This window comes from Crinia signifera, chromosome 4, assembly GCF_055691185.1.
Source record: "Crinia signifera chromosome 4, ASM5569118v1, whole genome shotgun sequence".
NCBI lineage: Eukaryota > Metazoa > Chordata > Amphibia > Anura > Myobatrachidae > Crinia > Crinia signifera.
Genome location: NC_139220.1, coordinates 332447090 through 332462317, shown reverse-complemented (window position 1 = coordinate 332462317; position 15228 = coordinate 332447090).

Genomic DNA, 15228 nt, shown 5'->3' with positions numbered 1-15228 from the left:
GTGTGTGTGTATGAGAAGAGAGTGTTCGACAGTGTCTAAGGCAGCTGAGAGATCTAGAAGAATAAGAAGTGAGAAATGGCCTTTAGATTTAGCAGTGGCCAGATTATTGACTACTTTAGTCAGTGCTGTCTCTGTGGAGTGTTGAGAGCGAAAGCCTGACCGAAGTGGGTCCAATAAGTTGTAGGAGTTAAGAAAATTTGTGAGGCGAGTGTAGGCAAATTTCTCAACTAGCTTGGAGAGGCATGGGAGCTGAGAGATAGGACGGTAGTTAGAGAGACAGTTTGGATCAGAATTGTGTTTTTTTTAGAATGGGAATAATAAGTGCATGCTTGTACAGAGAAGCAAAGATACCAGTAGAGAGAGTGGTTACAGATTTTAGTTAAGCTTTGGATAAGCACAGGAGACAGAGCTTTACTGACTTGTAAGGGTATAGGATCAAGAGGAGCGTTAGTGGAGTTGGAAGATGAGAATAGTGTGAATACTTCATCCTCACTTGTGGGGTCAAATGAGGAGAAAGTGGCAAAGGGCTCTGGAATTAAGTTAGCAAGCCACTGGCTGAGGAAGAGCATGCCATTTGTTCTTGGATTTTAGAAATCTTTTCCTTGAACAAGGAAGCAAGCTCTTGCGCCCTGATATTGGCAGGTGGGGAGGGTGAAGGAGGGTAAAGAATTGATTTAAATGTATTCAAAAGTCGCTTGGGGTTAGTGGCCTGAGAAGAGATGAGAGATTGAAAATAAGTTTGTTTAGTTTGTCTAGAGCATTACGATAGGAGTGGTAGGTTGTCTTAAATGTGACAGTCACTTGGATTTTGAGATTTACGCCGCTGACGTTCAAATCTACGTGATAGTTTTTGCAGGTGTCTTGTTAATTTAGAGTGCCATGGTTGGCATCTAAGCCTACGTGGATTGTGGGGAGTAGCTGGAGCAGCTTCATCAAGGGCAGTTTGTAGAGTCTGGTTCAGTTGGGTTACAGCTGTCTCAGGACAGGCAAGTGTAGAAATGGGTGAGAGCTATATACTTTTGCCCACAGTTCAGTCTTATTTATTTATTTATTTATTAACAGTTTCTTATATAGCGCACACAGATTCCGCAGCGCTTTACAGAGCATAGTTATAATCAAAAACACATAACAAATTACAGTACAAGACAGTTTCGAAGGTAATGACAGTTTGCAGTTTAATATTTAACTCATTTGGGAAAATTTACTAAGATCTGTATTCTAATTCACATGTGATGTGTTAATATATTTATTATTATTTTCTCCCACCACATCCTGTTTGGCGCCACCGCTGCTGCTCCTCTGCCTCCGGCAGTGCTGCTGTCAGTGACAGAGCCAGAGGCTCTGGGACACAGCAGGCGGTGGCCATGTTCCTTGGCAGTAGCCAGGTGGGTAGGGAGGAACAGTTGGGTCCGTTGTTAGGCAATGGCCCGACCTTCCACCCTCTGCAGACGACAGCACGCATCAGTGGCAGTGGCTGACATCACACTTCGCAGGGCAGCGTTTTTGAAATATAAGGCCGGCGTCTGCTGAGCACAGATGCTGGTTATAGTTCTGTGTTTCTTGTGACTACCAGTGTTCCCAGTTCCAGTGTCCTGCTGTCCAGTGTTCTTGTGTGCAGCATCTCAGCCAGCTTCCAGTCTCAGCTCTCCTGCTTGCTCAACCTCTTTGATACCTGTGATTCCCATCTTCCAGATAAGTCAGGGGTTGATTGCATTTATCACTTGTGGTATCATCTTTTGCATTGTTGCATTCATTTCTCAGTTGGTATATTTTGACCACTGTTACCATCCTGTGTATTGTTACATTTACTATTTGGGTTATTCGGTTCCATCTTGTGCATTGTTGCATTCCCAGGGGTTCTGTGGGGCCTTGCTCCTGGATTCCTCGCTGGAAGTTTGTTGCTTGTGGAGGTATTCCACTGTTCCATTTTGGTTTAGTTAGTTAATCCTTTTGCTCATCTCTCTGTCTCGTGGATGAGTTGTCTCACATAAGACCTGGGGGCATCGGGGTTGGAGCTGGCCCAACCAGCTACTTCGAACACGGCTGCTAAAGGTGAAGCATAGCACTGCACCTGTCCGCTAACCACGGGGAGAGACAAACAGAGTTAGGGTTCAGGTTCGGTGGGTACCTCCGAGGTCCCTAACATATCCTTAATATTGAAGGAATACATGTATAATAAATTTTGTTTTATTTTTTAGATATGTAGGTTTAGATCTAATAAAAATATAGATCAGACTTAGGCTGAAGGTATTGGCAGAGAGAGAGAGACTGACTGCAAATCTCTAGTACACCATCAGCAGGCTGATGTAATCTAGACATGGTTAGCACCCATCCAGGATTACTCCGGACAGTCAGGTAATTAAGCCCAGAGTTTGGACTGGTGGTGTTCCTGGACTATACAATGTCTGGAAACTGGCAGTCCGGCAGAAGAATGGACCAGACTGTCCATCAAAAAAGTCAGTCTGTCACTGCTGCTCCCTCTGAGATGCTGTGCAGGCGGGACTCGAGAGATAGCCGCCGAATATGCATTCTGCTGTGTAACCTGCATATTAATCTGCAGGTTCAAGCTGGATCTTTCCTGTGCCCGGCACATGTGCTCTGGCTCCTCAGCGTTTGTGACCGGGCACTTATGCCATTTGCAATCTGGTTCTTAAAGTCTGCACTCAGCCACCTCCACTCCTGCCTCCTAACTTGTGGGCCGGCACAATTTTTAGTAGAAAGGACCTCCCACCCTCCCTAACTGAGCCGCGCCATCTCCGTGCTGGGCCGCGGCACTGTGCCCTAATTAAAGATGGCCGCAGCCAGCCTCGGGATCTCCAAAATTTAAAATGGCAGCAGGAGGGCTGGTGCGCATGCGCGGGCGCACACAGCTACTCCTGCAGTCCGGAAGACGTATGGGTGCGCTGCCACAGGCCCCCGACCCCCCCACCACCAACACAGATTGGATCACTCACCAATCTGTTCTGCGGTGCTGCGTTTATGGCCCGCGCAACTTGGCTTCCTGCTGCCATGATTGACAGCCGCCGGCGCCACCTATCAGGACAGGGGAGTGCATCAGTTCATTGGTGCCTAGGAAAGAAGGAGGTGGGATCCTGGCCCTGCCTCAGCGTTTGGGATGGGAGTCGCTGCAGAAGAGTGCAGTTCTGCTACAGGAAGAGGAACCATGTGCAGGCTTGTTTTGTGTCTGCCTTTCATCAACAAAAGTAAGACAGGCTGCACTTTCTCTTAATACTGTGTCAGTGTGATAGAGTGCAGGCCGAAGGTTGAGGGAGTGCGTTAGTGGGATAAAGTGCAGGCCACCAGATGATGGAGTGCGTCAGTGTGATAGAGCACAGGCCACAGGTTGAGGGAGTGCATCAGTGTGATAGAGCACAGGCTGCAGGATGAGGCAGTGCATCAGTGTGATAGAGCGCAGGCCACAGGTTGAGGGAGTGCGTCAGTGTGATAGAGCACAGGCTGCAGGATGAGGCAGTGCATCAGTGTGATAGAGCGCAGGCTGCAGGATGAGGGAGTGCATCAGTGTGATAGAGAATGCATGCAGCAGGGTGAGGGAGTGCATCAGTGTGATAGAGCGCAGGCCACAGGTTGAGGGAGTGCGTCAGTGTGATAGAGCACAGGCTGCAGGATGAGGGAGTGCATCAGTGTGATAGAGTGCAGGCTGCAGGATGAGGGAGTGCGTCAGTGTGATAGAGTGCAGGCTGCAGGATGAGGGAGTGCGTCAGTTTGATAGAGTGCAGGCCGAAGGTTGAGGGAGTGCATCAGTGTGATAGAGCACAGGCCACAGGTTGAGGGAGTGCATCAGTGTGATAGAGCACAGGCTGCAGGATGAGGCAGTGCATCAGTGTGATAGAGCGCAGGCCACAGGTTGAGGGAGTGCGTCAGTGTGATAGAGCACAGGCTGCAGGATGAAGCAGTGCATCAGTGTGATAGAGCGCAGGCTGCAGGATGAGGGAGTGCATCAGTGTGATAGAGTACAGGACCTGGGGTGAGGGAGTGCATCAGTGTGATAGAGTGCAGGCTGCAGGATGAGGGAGTGCGTTAGTGTGATAGAGTGCAGGCCGAAGGTTGAGGGAGTGCGTTAGTGGGGTAAAGTGCAGGCCACCAGATGAGGGAGTGCGTCAGTGTGATAGAGCACAGGCCGCAGGTTGAGGGAGTGCATCAGTGTGATAAAGGGCAGGCCGCAGGTTGAGGGAGTGCATCAGTGTGATAGAGCACAGGCCGCAGAAAATAGGGCCGCTTCCTGAAATTTCCTTGGCTGTTTTTTCATCCCAATCTAACCATCCCTCCCTGCTCCCCAGCAATCCAGTAATGGGCACAGTTTATGTTCCAGCATGGGTGATGGGGGCCCGCACAGATATTAGTGTATGGGGCCCCAAGATTTCTGTTGCCAGCCCTGCGATGCCCACGTGACATCCCAGGAGCAGCGCGTAGGAATGGCTCGCACGCTGGGCTGGATGGATCCGATGGGCGGCGGCAGCAGGAGCAGGCAGTGCACCAGATACTAAACAGCAGCCAGCAGGTGACGATCTGACTCTGAGGGCGGCCACAGGAGGGTAAACATGGCACTGGATAATAATTTGTGGCCTCAGTGAAATATATGCCACCCTGCATACCCCCTCCCACCCTGCTTCCTCCGCCACCCTGCTTCCCCCTCTCTACCTGAATCCTCTGTCACCCCACATCCTACGCTACCCTGCGTTCCCCCTCCCTGTATCCTCTGCTGCCATGCAACCAACGCCACTCTGCGTCTCCCCTCCCTGCATCCTCCACCACTTTGCGACTCCCCTCCCTGCATCCCCTGCCACTCTGCATACCCCCTCCTACCCTGCATCCTGTGCCACCCTGTGTACGTCCTTCCTCCCCTTGTCCTCAGCCACCCTGCATCTCCCCTTCCAGCATTCTATGCCACCCACTGCCCCCTCCCTCCCTGCGAAAATGGCACGCAACATCTGCCCTGCCCCCCCCCCCCCCCCATTAGGGCTGCTTCAAGATATTTCCCGGCTGGTTTTAATTCCCAATCCGCCCCAGGGCCTCGCTGTGGTATAGCTGAGCTCGGTGCCCCTGCCCTAGAAGCCATAGGCTCTGCTCTTGCCCTAAACCCCTCTGCTCCTCCCAGCCTGAGTGAGGCTGACTCTGAGCCGAGGATGCTGAAGAGCCCTCAGGTGAGTCCTGCAGCTGCTGCTCCTGATGGGCTTGCCCTAGCCTGGCTTCTGAGACCTCCGCTCTGACCTGCCCACTTATGCCGATAGGGTTACCACCCATCCAAGATTGCTCCGCATACTCTGGTAATCAAGCTCGATGTCCATAGTCCAGAAGGGTGGCGTACCCGGACTATACAATGACCCTTATTCTGATTGAGTCGGACAGATCGCTCATGCCATCCGCATGCGGTAGGACGCCAAGCAAATGGACCGCGAGTGGATGTTTTATGTGAACACCCACTCGCTGGCCTGTGGGAACCTCCCTCATCCTCCGATAGTCTCTGACCATCGAATGATGGACCCAGTGGTCAGCCAGACCACTCAGACAATTATCCGTGTGAAAGCAGGGATATGGACGGGCAGCTTACATTCTATGTCAGCTGTCCGCCCCCACGCATGCGTCACGGCCGGATTTCCATATGCCCGCCCAGTGATTTATTTATGGGAACGCCCATGAAACATGGGGCGTATGCATATGGTAATGAGCCCAAACAGCCCTTCACGCCCCTCTCCACCCCCTGCTTGGATGGTTGTGTACGATCATTTTCCGCACGGAATTCACGCCGTGTTCAGACATGCGAGGCATTCGCACTTGCGCGCGCACACACACAACATCGACTGTCCATCTGTACACGCAGCCATCCGACACAATCAGAATAACCCCCAATAATTGGGAACCGTGCCTCCACTTGGCGGGTGGGATGAGAGGAGTTAGCCGCGAACCTGCTCTTTGGGTTGGCTATTTCATATCATGTGTCGTCTGGTAAGCCAATCGGAGCTTGCGGTCTGGCAGCCAATTGGGAGTGGCAGTGGTGGCTCCTTATTGGCTGCCAGACCGTGAGCTGGTGGGAGATTTGAAATAGCATGGATCTGCCCTGATTGCTTGCCCGGATGCCTGCCGCAACCTCATTCACTGCTCTTAACTTCCCCTTGGCAATAAGCATTGATTACACTCCCCCTTGACAACATGTATTCTACTCCCCCATAGCAATGAGCATTCCACTCCCCCATGGCAACTATCATTTCACTACCCTGTGGCAGCGAGCATGTAATCCTTTGTGGCATCAATTATGAAGCCCCTGTCATTGATCAACAAACCCCTATCAATTAACATTAACAGATGTAGCGTCGTTCATTCATTCTACCTACAGTATGGCAGTTGTCCCGCCAGCCCGCCATGGCGACCCACAGCTCAAGGTGCGCAATACATTTTAAAATCTTGGTGCTTCGCAGTGGCGTCTCCGGAAGTGTGTAATACCAGTAATCATCCACCAGTCGTCACTTTTTGAAATCTTCACTGCGCATGAGTGGAATGTGTGCTGCAGCGTGTGCATGAAGTGACTGCAGTGTTATAAAGCTCTGTAGCGCAGGAACTACTCTGCTACTACTGTACTGTCCAGTAAGCTACAGTACTGTAGACACTAATAAATACAATTACATTGAATTGTGTACAGTATCATTACACTATTTTATTACTTGGTATGGGCAGGTTATAATGAGACGCTAATGCTTCCCATTGGTTTGGTTTTCACTCCTCACTGGCGGGCGCGCAGGATGCGACGCTTGCTCCGCACAGGATGCATGTGGGCGCCATTTTTATTGTCTCCTCTCTACTACAATAAACAGTATGGCTGCTAATGGTAGTGCACCGAGGAGAGCTAGGCTCTTCAGCAGAGGGGAGCTGAAAATATTGGTGACATGCCGGGATAGGCCCATGGCCTCCAACAGAGAGGTTGTGGAGGCATATCAGGAGGAAAGCATTGCCATCCAGGAGAGAGCTTGTAGGACGAGTACAACAGCAGCAGCAACACGGAGAGAGAAAGGGGAAAAATCCTAATAGAGTCAATTTCTAATTATGTGACTGTGGCCCTTATTCAGATCTGAGCTCAGTACAAATTTGTTTGGAAAATGGGCAAAACCATGTGCACTGCAGGTGTGGCAGATGTAACATGTATAGAGAGAGTTAGATTTGTGTGAGTTATTTTGTTTCTGCGCAGGGTAAATACTGGCTGCATTATTTTTACACTGCAATTTAGATTTCAGTTCCAGCACACCCCACCCAAATCTAACTGACTCTGTACATGTTACATCTGCCCCACCTGCAGAGCACATGGTTTTGCCCATTTTCCAAACAAATTTGTACTGAGCTCAGCTCTGAATAAGGATCTGTGAGTGAAGGAGGTGTACTATGCTGTAACACCTGTATGCTGCAAAGCTGGAACCATTCTTGCTGTGATTACCTGGTATGCTGTGTACCTGCTACAAAAATAAAGACCACAACTTCATCGGTTCCAGTGTATATGCTTCCTTGTCGCAATAGGTACACAAAGGGCGGTATTCAATGTGAATACCGGTAGGGGTGGAGCGTATCCTGTTTAGGATTCTCTGCACATTCGCCACGTTCCGGAGCCTCGCCGGCTCCGGTATTCAACGAGTCAGGGGCTCGCTGCCCCTGACCGGCGAATATGAGCTCCTGCGGCGAACGCCGCAGGGAGCCTGAGGACGGTGTCAGGCAGGGAGATGGAAGTCTCCCTGCCTGCCCCAGAGCGTATGTGGGGGGGAGGTGGGCTCCCCGGGTGCCAGGCAGCACAGGCTGCCCCCCGGGGGTGCCAGCAGGGGACCGGGTATATTCACTACACCCGATCATGCATATGTAACGATCTGGTGCAGTGAATATATGAATATCTAATGAGCGGCTCGGCTCCGCCGCCCCCTTCTGGCTGGACAGTGTAAAAAAAAATATATATATATATTTTTTTTTAAATTAAATATATATTCATGTGCTTACAGCACATGAATAAAAATAGCATGCCCCTCCTCAGAATAAAATTCCTGATTTTTTTACACCAAATGTAAAAAACCAAACACTTTATTTTAAAAGTTCACCTTCCACTTCACCATAAAAAGATAGCGATTGCTACTCGGTGAATCATGGCGAAAAAAACCTTCAAATGTATTCGCCATCTGGTCATTGAATAGGGTGATTCACCGTTTTAGTAAAAAATTCGCCAAACAGCACAAATTCGCCATAAAAACATGGCGAATCAGCCTCATTGAATACCGCCCAAAATGGCCAGAGGTTGTCTGACAGGAAGCCAGCGTGTGGGAGTGGGAACCTGACAATTTCTTAGGCCTTATAATAGAGGATCTTTGATGTCTGCGCTGGCATCGTTCTGCCCATCTCAGTCGCAGATTAGTGGAAGCCTCAGACCTACCTCTCATTGTCACAGACAGCAAAGTCCTTTCAATGCATCAGGAATTGCATATGGATTTGTGAGTGGATAGCGATCTGTGATAGTGTTGCAATACATTCGCTAATGGACACAAGGGGTGACATTTACTGGGATGAAGTATTTCAACTTTTGCGATTTTATGTTAAAAAAAAAAGGCTGAAATTCGCATGTTTTCCCAAAATCGCAACTTAAAAGGATACGAATTAATAAAAAAAAATGCAGTTTTTGTTTAATCTCACATTCTGATCTGTCGACTTTTTGTCACATTTCAATACACATCCCAATGTTTTCCCATTATCAGTATACAAATTGAATTGGATGCAAATTTTGGAAAACATTATCACAAACAAATAGACCCATTTCAACATGTTGAGTTTGACAGTGCGATATGTACATGGTAATGTTAAAAAAATGTGGCTCATAGAAACAGTCCTGGTTTTACAAATTCGGGAGAGCAAAATCATAGGGCAGGCCTGGCAAACCTGTGACTCTCCATATGTTGTCAAACTACAAATCCCATCATGCCTTGCCACAGTTTAGCTATAAGGGAGTGTTAAAACTGTGGCAAGGCATGCTGGGATTTGTAGTTTCACAACATCTGGAGAGCCACAGGTTGGCCTGTCCTGACATAGGGGATTCCACGGTTTTCTAAAACCAGCACCAGACCAGGACAATATGACTAGGGGTCCCCCGTGTTTTTGCAACCAGCACCAGACCCAAACAGCAAACAGGGTTATGCTACAGCCGTGAGAAAATTTTTATGTCATTTCCCATGACCACTGCATTTATTCCTGTTGCTGGTCAGCACAGGAAGGGACCCTGGAGAAGTGGGGACCCCCTCCCAGAATAGTGGGAGGGCGGTGGGCATCAGGCTGATAAATGTTTGTTTACATTTGCGGATCCTCCCACATGCCAGGGGTTAGTCCCACCCACCAGCCAATGGCCACTCCTTATTGGCTGGTGGGTGTGGCTAACCCCAGCATGATTACCGATTGTCCTGATTCATTACAGAAATAATTGGGTTTTTATAGTGCTGCGCTCTGCCTAAGTATTAAGGTGTGTGTGTGGTCAGAATAACAGTACGTTATTGAACTTGAAAAAAACACACTTTACTGATAAATCAAGGTGCAAATTGACATATACATGCAGGATTTAAAGATAAAATATAAATGAAAGTCAATTCATACACACATTGTCTGCAAGTATAAGTGAATAATAATTTAAATAAGCAACAGTTGCCGATATGTGCACAAACTCCCAAGGAGTCAGATTGGTGGTCTGTCCTGGTTGGGCAGTGTGTACGCTCTTGCGGAGCTGTTGTTTTAAAATTGTTAAATTGTTTAAGTTGTTAATAGCAACGGGGGAAGGTGAGTTGCAGATGGTAATTGGCAGTCTCGGAATGGTACTGAGCGCGGCGTCCCGCTAACTCAGATGTACTTTGTCAGATCTTCAGGTACCCCTTTAGATGTTAAGAGTGTGTTGGTTTTCGGAGGAGCTGTGGATGGTGCATGTAGGTAAGCCAGGTGGGCTAGTGCACCCACCGATGTTTGCTGTGCGTGTGTGGAGACACAACGCACAGCACCTCGGTCCTTTGGTGACTGCCTGTTTCAAGGATGTGGACCGCGCCGCCTGAGTCACCTTCGGTCACTCGTGCGCCGCGCACCGACCTCCTCGCCTGGGAGTCCTCCTGCCTCTCGTCACACTGGTCTACCTCCTACTTACCCGTCCTCACAGTAACTGCTTCCGGCTGTCTTAGCTTCCGCTCCGTCTCCGTTCTGTTTGCAGCTTGTCAGTTTGCTGCAGCACCGTGGGAAATTGCGGGATGGTTTGATGTTCTCCTCTCTGGTGTGGAACAGTCCAAATGTCTAATGGATATCACTCCAACGCGTTTCGGCCTTATTAGCCTTCTTCTAGGGAGATAGATGTATGTCCAAAGTTGTGGTTTTTATCTGTCCCTCCATTTAAACAAGCTGTCTGTCATTGGTTCATTTCCGTATGTTCTCATTGGTTAATTTCCATGCTTGTGCAAGATTGGTTAGGTCATATGTCAATCATGATTGACATGTTAAGGTGTGTTGCTAATCAGTTGATTAGTTACACAGTGTGTAGATTGCCATGACAGGCTGTCTTCACATTCTGGTGGCAAGTAAATGAAAACTTGTGCTTTGTATTCATCATCCTAACATTTTAAACATTTAGTCATAAAAAATTGGTTTTATAAGTACTGTTTTAATGAAAGTTGGACTATGTTCTAGTTATGCATTGCTGCAACACCTTAATCATTTCTTACCTACTATTGCTTTTACCTCATTATCTAGATTTTAGCCTCTGGGTTTCAAGATTTTTAGTGTATACATCCACTTTAGTTCTAGCTTGTTAATTTTAAGTGTGAAGTCGCCCCCTCTCCAGTTTTGTTTCACTTCTTGAATGCCTATAAACCTCAAACTGCTAGGGTCCCCATTGTGGTGGTCACAGAAATGTTTTGAGAGATTATGTTCCTCATGTTTTTTCTTTATGTTGCGTACATGTTCTGCTATTCTGGTTTTGAGTGTCCTTGTTGTTCTGCCTACGTATTGTTTGTGGCACCCACATTCCATAAGATAGATTACCCCCTTACTGTTGCATGTTATCATGTTCTTGATTATAAATGACTCTTGTGTGATGGATGATTTGAATTCAGTAATAGGTTTTGTTGATTTTATTTGCTGGTTGGTACATCCTACACATGTCCCGCAGTGGAAGAAGCCTTTACTGGGTTGGCTAGTGCCTATTGTTGTCTGTGTTTTAGTCTTGGGGGGAATGTGGTTGGTGACAAGTTTACTCCTGATGTCTGGGGCTTTCCTGAATACCACTCTGGGTTGTTTAGGCAAAATGTCAGATAGTGTTTCGTCTTCCAATAGTAAGGGCCAGTGTTTCCTAAGGCTTTTTTGTAGTATTTTGGATTCCTTAGAATACTGTGTGATAAATAATGTCTCTTGGTATGTGTCTGATTTCTTTTTTTTGTAGCTTAGAAGGTCCTTTCTGTCTAAAGTTTCTACTTCTTGTATTGCTAGCTGTAAGTCTTTCTCTTTGTAGTCTTTCTCTCTGAATTGGTCTGCCATTACTCTACTTTGTTCTATAAAGTCTTCATGTTTCGAGCAGTTACGTTTTACTCTTATGAATTGGCTCTTTGGTATTGATTGTAGCCAGCTCGGGTGGTGCCAGCTGCTTGACCTTATGAAACTGTTAACATCAACTGATTTCCTAAATGTGTTGGTATGAATTTGGTTATTTTCTATAAAGATGTTCAGATCTAAAAATTGTACATTGGTCTTACTGTGGTAAGGGGGGGTGTGGTAGAACCCGCACAGACTGAAAATTATGCTAAAGTATTAATTGTAGAACCAATATGAAGGACTATCCATAGTAAATTCTAATAGTCATTGATTGGTGGTGCGCCCCAAAATTCAGTATTGTAACTGAAAAAGGGGTTGTTGTTCACTTGATAGAAGCGAACCAAAGAAAGAAAAAAGCTTTGTGGGCGCACTCTTATTTTTTGTATGTAAATATGATGTTGATTTAAAATTTAACTTTTATTAAGATCCTGATAAAATGAAGTAACAAGAGCCGTTACAAGGAATGGAAGGACAGAGAAAATAATTAGAACAAAGTCTATAATTAAATTTATAAAATGTAGTGTGATAGCACTAGTAGCTTTTTCACACATTAATCTCCATTCAGCGCATTAGTTCCTAATCTTCATTGGTATATATACACAATGTGATTATAGGCGAAGTTGAATGGTTAGTATCCCACAATTGGAAGGCTGGAATTGCCTTAAGGAGATATCGGTTGCCCCAGCGACAGGGTTTATTGGTATTTGTAGCTTGTATTGCTCATACAGTAGGCGTATCCAGTGCAATCTATTTGGGGAATATACTTGTCCAATTTTTGGATACCACACCAGTAATTCTTCAGGGGTCTCCCACCAAAATACTGAACTGGCCCTTCACTGCTTTGCTTCCAAGTTCGGGAAGTTTTTGGGCAGTTCCAGTGAGGTATGGTGGTATAATTAGGACTAAATTCCCATTCAGCGGTTGCCTGGTTAACTGCAATTAGAGCATTTATAGCTAATTTCATACCATATGGTTTACAAAGAAATCCAAGGAGGTCAGTATTTGGCAAATTGCAACTGTACGTGGCAACAGAGATTTGCCCTTATTGGGAGCCGAGTGTACCTTTGGGAATATATAATGGTAAGTGAAGACACAGGCAAGAGGTGCACAAATTTATGAAATGGAATAAAGTGAGGAAATGAAAATATATACGAGGTAAAAATACAGAAGGAAGAGTAAAGAAAGGGTAAAGAATTGAGGTGCGCGGGGGGGGGGGAGGGAAAGAGCAGGGGATGGAGAAGGGGAAGAGAAAGAATTGGGTGAGGAGCAGAGAAATATAGGAATTAAATGCAGGATTTAAATCTTAATCTGGGTGGTATAGTCACAATTTAATGGTCACCAGTATTTAGGCAGTGAGATGAATGTTATTAACCTGTATTCAGGTAATGGAAAATACCAGCCACTCAACAATAATATCCCCTGGCAAACAAAGTTATTTCATTGGGAGCTGCTGCTGCAGGAGAAAAAAGCACTATGACCCAGCGTTAGTGTCAGTGGTGTTTAGCAGTTGATGATCATATGCTGCAGATAGGAAAAGAGCACTGTGACCCAGCGCTAATGCCAGAAATGCTGGCAGTCTTTATGTTATAATAAATTTATGTCCAACTAATAGATAAGCTTGAGTACTGGAAGCATAAGCACTGAATTAGTGCGGTAGTTAGAGAGAGGGGTGTCACTCTGCCGCTAAGTGCAGGCAGGGGACACCAGTACCTTCAACGCCGGGTCCTGGCGTTTGGATGTGGAGGGACCTCGGGGGTCCGTGGTGGGGGGCTGGGGTATCCAAGCTGGTGAGGGAGCTGGTGGGCACTGGATCGCCGCTGCTGCTGTAGCTGGGGTCCGTCAATACACGTGTTTCGCCGATTTAGGCTTCGTCAGTATGCGCCATTTTGTTTGTGGGCAAGTGCCCTTACTCTTATTGTGAAGTAGATCCAATCATCATCCTTTTGTGTTTGATTGACATCGCCGCTGTCCAATCAGCGGGAGTCTTTTGTCTGAAGCAACCTCGATTGGTGTTTGACTGTTTCTAGTTAAATCAACATGTTATAGTAGTTCTGTACAGCGTGTCTGCTGTTGGACTTTAAATAATTAGTGAGTTGGTTGCTATTTGGCTGCTGTAAGGAGTATTTTGTACTCTGATGGCATTTAAAAGTGGAATTCCTTTGTTTGGCAAAGACTATGACAATAAAAAATAACAAAAATAACGAAGAATGACCTGAACAGTTGACTCAATGTCCTATTGAGTGTGTCGACCCACGTGTCGACACCTGTATTTTACAAGATTCATTTTATTAATATTTTATACCTGAATTAGGGTTTGTTATTTTCAAGACAACATATAATAATTGTAAAGAGGATTGACCTGAACCGTTGACTAAATGCAAAATTGTCGACCAGCGTGTCGACACCTGTGTTTTTTCAAAATTCCTTTAGTTTGTATTTGATACCTGATATCAGGTTTGTTGATTTATAAAATGATATAAGGGTGTTAAATATTTTGTGGGGTGATTGAATATAAATCTATCAGAGGTGTATAAGGTGATGGTATTGGGAGTAGTGAAGTGAGTGTGAACGCTGTGGATTGATGGCGATTCAATTGAATATGAAAAGTAGGTGCTCTTCCTAAAGTGGGGGTGTAGTGTGATTGAGAAATATCGGGGCCAGGTGAAAAAAGTGTGATGTAAGTGGTGTGTTATTGTATAGTGAGGATATGGTAGGTGAGGTGATGGAGCTGGTGGTAAATGGTGATGATGGGGATGAATCTAATGAAGGATGAGAGGGTGTTTATAGGTGGCTACCATGGGTATGTGATAATTATAATGGAAAGTAAGGTGTTCAGGTAGGAAGTGAGATAGGTGAAAGATTTACTTGAGGATTTACTTGAGGAAAGCACCATATTTTATATCTTCATTGAGGCCGTGTGGGGCTAGTGACCCTAGACGGAAAATCCACTTGCCCTCCTTCTGGAGAAGTGTTTGATTCAAGTTTCCGCCCCTTAGGCCAAGGTGGACTTGTTCGAGACCAAAGATTTTGAAACCAACAGGTTTGCCTCCATGTTGTTGATGGTAATGTCTAGCCACAGTAGTCAGTTGTTTCATCTTGGTGATGTCAGTATGGGCATTGCGTATATTCCCCAGGTGTTCAAGGGCTCTTTGTTTCAACATACGGCTGGTCATTCCAACATATAGTGTGTTGCAGTCGCACATGATGCAGTAGATTAAATTCTTGCTCTTACAGTTGAAATAACCTTTGAGGGGAATTGGTTGTCCATATTTGTCATTGATTGTTGTGACCTTTTTTATGAATTCACATGCCTTACACCCTCCACACGGGTAGCTACCGGAAGGGAAAGTGTTCTTGGTTTTGGGGCCAGAGTAGTGACTGTGCACAAGTTGGTCCTTTAGGCTTGGAGCTCTTCTCCAACTCATGTCGACTTTGGTGTTAAGTTTTTGGGCTAAGTCAGGGTCACTCAGAATGATTGGCCAATGTTTTTGAATAATTCGTTTTATCTCTCTCCACTCAGTACAAAAATTGCCGACAAATCGTATGGTCGAGTCTTCTTTTGTTGGAGCAGGTTCGTTTTCTTTGAAAAGCATTTTTGACCTGTCAGTCTTAGCCACCATCTCTCGTGCCTTCTTGATT